The 4,364-nt window shown below is 42.0% G+C and overlaps 1 pseudogene; it reads left to right on the top strand.

Annotated features, from left to right (window-relative positions):
• Nucleotides 1-3,667: 3,667 nt before the first annotated feature.
• LOC148162085 (large ribosomal subunit protein eL27 pseudogene) lies at nucleotides 3,668-3,991 on the top strand (annotated as a pseudogene).
• The last annotated feature ends 373 nt before the right edge of the window (nucleotides 3,992-4,364 follow it).

The raw sequence follows: 4,364 nt of genomic DNA, 5'->3' as shown, positions 1-4,364 counted from the left end.
AAAGAGTGAGAGTTTGACTTCCTCTTTGCCGATTTGGATGCCTTTGATTTCTTTTTGTTGTCTGATTGCTGTGGCTAGGACTTCTAATACTATGTTGAATAGCAGTGGTGAAAGTGGACATCCCTGCCGCGTTCCTGACCTTAGAGGAAAAGCTCTCAGCTTTTCCCCATTGAGAATGATATTCGCTGTAGGTTTTTCGTAGATGGCATTTATGATATTGAGGTATGTACCCTCTATCCCTATACTCTGAAGAGTTTTGATCAAGAAAGGATGCCGTACTTTGTCAAATGCTTTTTCTACATCTATTGAGAGGATCATATGATTCTTGTTCTTTCTTTTGTTAATGTATTGTATCATGTTGATTGATTTGCGGATGTTGAACCATCCTTGCAGCCCAGGGATAAATCCCACTTGGTCGTGGTGAATAATCCTTTTAATGTACTATTGGATCCTATTGGCTAGTATTTTGGTGAGAATTTTTGCATCCATGTTCATCAAGGATATTGGTCTGTAATTCTCCTTTTTGATGGGGTCTTTGTCTGGTTTGGGGATCAAGGTAATGCTGACCTCATAAAATGAGTTTGGAAGTTTTCCTTCCATTTCTATTTTTTTGGAATAGTTGCAGGAGAATAGGTATTAATTCTTCTTTAAATGTCTGAAAGAATTCCCCTGGGAAGCCATCAGGCCCTGGGCTTTTGTTTCTTGGGAGATTTTTGATGACTGCCTCAATTTCCTTAGTGGCTATAGGTCTGTTCAGGTTTTCTATTTCTTCCTGGTTCAATTTTGGTAGTTGATACATCTCTAGGAATGCACCCATTTTTCCAGGTTATCCAATTTGCTGGTGTAGAGTTGTTCATAATATGTTCTTTTCCATCATTTGGTCTTCTATATCGCTGATTCTTTCTTCTGCCTCATTTATCCTAGCAGTAAGTGCCCCCATTTTTTAGCACCTCATCAATAGCCTTTTTGATTTCAACCTGGTTAGATTTTAGTTCTTTTATTTCTCCAGAAAGGGTTTCTCTAATAACTTCCACGCTTTTTTCAAGCCCAGCTAGTATCTTCAAAGTCATGATTCCGAACTCTAGGTCCGACATCGTACTAATTTCCATATTGAGTAGGTCCCTGGCAGACGGTATTACCTCTTGTTCTTTTTGCTGAGGTGATTTTTTTCTTCTTGTCATTTTGTCCAGAGGAGAATAGATGAATGAGAGAACAAAACGCTAACAGGTTAACAACGTCCCCAGCAAATATACTGTATACAAATCAGAAAAGACCTGAAACCAAGGGAAAAGAAAGGGAAGGAAAGAAAAAAGGAAGAGAAAAAAAAGATAAAAACAAAAACAGAACAATACAAAAAAAGCAGAATGTTATCAAATATGATCAGGCTAGTGCATAGATCAGTGCCACACACTAGATTTTGGGCATATTTTGGTCTGTTAGAAAAAAGTGCCTCCTAAAATTTTAAAGGGAGAAAGACATATATGTACAAAATAAGGGTTGATACAATGAAGGGATGGAAGATGACTGTAAAGATGAAAATTATAAAAGATTTTATAAAAGGAATTGATAAGGTAAATTGTTTGAAAAAGGAAAGAAGATTTAAAAAAAAAAAGAAAAAAGGGAGAGAATATGATGAGGCAGGAGACTAGAACAAAGCCATACACTAGTGATTTAGGGTATATTTTGATCTGTTAGAAGAAACTGTATCTCAAAATTTTAAAGAGAGAAGAACTTATATATATATATACCAAAAATAAGGGTAACTACTATGAAGGGATAAAAGATAAAATATGACTCTAAAAATGAAGAATAAAAAATGTTTTTTTTAAAAAAGAGATTGATAAGATGTTGGTTGAAAAAGGGAAAAAGAAAAATTCAAAGAAAAAACAGTTAAAAAAATTAACTTTAATGAACTAATGAATCATGGTAAAAAAAAAAAAAAAGCCATGAATTCTATGTGTAGTATTCCCCTAGCGCTGGAGTTCTCCCGTTCTCCTTGATCGGTAAACTTGGTCTTGGCTTGCTGGCTATTCGTGCTGATCTGGGGGAGGGGTCTGTTGCTGTGGTTTCCAAATGTCTTTGCCGGAGGCTGAATTGCCCTGCCCTTGTCGGTCTGGTCTAAGCAAGCTGCTCGGGTTTGCTCTCAGGAGCTTTCGTTCCCTGCAAGCTCTCGGTACAGCTTTGGAGGACCAGGATGAAAATGGTGGCCTCCCAATCTCCGCCCGGAGGAGCTGAGAACTCGGGGCCCCGCTCCTCAGTACGCCCCCAGAGAAAAGCAGTCACTCCCGTCTCCCTGGTCTCTGGCCACACTCCGTGCTCACCCGGCCTGTGACCGAGCATTTGTATCTCTGGCACCCGACCCCGTGTGGAGTCTCCAAACCCAGCAGATCCCTGCGGTGCCTTCCCGCGCCGCTCCTCCTGGGGGAGAAAGGGGAGTCTCCCTGGATCTGCCGCTTGTTGGGTCGCTGCTGGAGGAGCAGTGGCCCGACTGGGCCGTGGATCAGTTTATGGCAACCCCGAGCTGAGAGCCAGCGCCTCGGCTCCGTCTCTGCAGCCGGCTTCCCCACTCCGATACCTGGGAGCTCTGCCGCACTCAGGCACCCCTGGTCTTTCTGTGACCCTGAGGGTCCTGAGACCACACTGTCCCGGGAGGATTCCACCGCCCCCCGCCCCCCCCGCTTAGCCACTGCAGTGACGTCCCTCAGCGGAGCCAACTTCTAAAAGGTCCGATTTTGTGCTCCGTGGCTCTATCACTTGCCAGAAGCGGCCGACCGAGGCCCCCTCTCCCGCCATCTATCCTCCTGCATATCACCTCGGATTCACTTCTCTGCACGTCCTTCCTTCCAGTAAGTGGTCGCTTCTCTGTTCAGGGAGTTGTTGCTACTCTCCTTTTCAATCTCCTGTTGAGTTCGTAGGTGTTCAGAATGGTTTGATCCCTATTCAGCTGAATTCCTGAGACCAGACGAAATCTAGGTCTCCTACTCCTCCGCCATCTTGCTCTGCCCCTTCCGCTCATTATTTTTTTAATAAAGATTTATTTATTTGTCAGAGAGAGAGAGAGCACAAGCAGAGGGAACAGCAGTAAGAACAGGGAGAGGAAGGAGCAGACTTCCCGCTAAGGAGGGAACCCAATGCGGGGCTCGATCCCAGGACTCTGAGATCATGACCTGAGCCGAAGGCAGTCACCTAACCCACTGAGCCACCCAGGTGCCTCAACTGATGCTCATTGAATAGCAACAAGTTTTAGTGTTTTAATATTATAATATTAAGTGTATTTTAATCAAACACATATTCTATATGATTATCAACCCATTTAACAATTCTTCAATTTAATATATTTAGAATTTTTGTGGGCTGGGCACAAAGTGACAGAGTTCAAGTAACTGAAGAATTTGATTCTCCATGTTAATTTTAGAATCAAGAAAGATTTTCAAATTTATGTAGAGCACAATATATCCATTGTCCATGGCTGCAGCTATCTATGGGTTTGTGTTCTTGAACCATTCTTTACTAGCAATTATACACTGAACATAAATAAGAAAATGAATAAATAAAAAATATATCTCTGGTTATTTCTAATGTGATTTATTCCCTGTCACTATGATTGTTTTTTAAGAATGTGCTGTTAATTTCTTTGCTGCTGTAGGTTTGAGTAGCTGGTATGAGGATGGGTAAGTTCATGAAATCCAGGAAGGTGGCTCAGGTCCTGGCTGGACACTACTCAGGACAAAAAGCGGTGATAATGAGGAACATTGACAATGGTGCCTCAGATCATCCCTACAACCATGCTCTGGTCACTGGAATTGACCACTATTCCTGCAAAGTGACAGCTGCCATGGGCAAAAAGAAAATCACCAAGAGCTCAAAGATTTGTGAAAGTTTATAAACGCAATCATCTCATGTCCACAAGATACTGTGTGGATATCCCCTTGGAGACAACTATAATAACAAGGATGGCTTCAGAGATCCTGCTCTTCAGTGCAAGGCCTGATGAGAAGCCAAAGTCACGTTCCAGGAGAGGTACAAGACTGGTAAGAATAAATGGTTTTTCCTGAAGGTGCAGTTTTATTATTATTATTTTTTAAAAGATTTTATTTATTTTTGAGAGAGAGAGAGAGAGAGCTCTTGAGAGTGTGAGAGGAGGAGAGCAGCAGACAGAGACAATCTCCAGCAGACTTTGTGCTGAGCATGAAGCACAGGGCTCAATCTCACAACCCTGAGATTATGACCTGAGCCAAAATTAAGAGTTGGCCTCTTAACCAACTGAGCCACCCAGGCATCCTGAAGGTGCAGTTTTAGGTCTATTTTGTTTCTCTGTTTTGTAAAAATAAAAAAAAAATTTCTTTAAAAGAGTGTGCTGTGCT

The sequence above is a fragment of the Eumetopias jubatus genome, unplaced genomic scaffold (assembly GCF_037043125.1).
Source record: "Eumetopias jubatus isolate StellerSeaLion01/CBP00866 unplaced genomic scaffold, mEumJub1_p1.0 scaffold_23, whole genome shotgun sequence".
In the NCBI taxonomy this organism is placed as follows: domain Eukaryota; kingdom Metazoa; phylum Chordata; class Mammalia; order Carnivora; family Otariidae; genus Eumetopias; species Eumetopias jubatus.
Note: the sequence above shows the minus strand (reverse complement) of the source record. Positions and strands in the feature narration are given on the sequence as shown.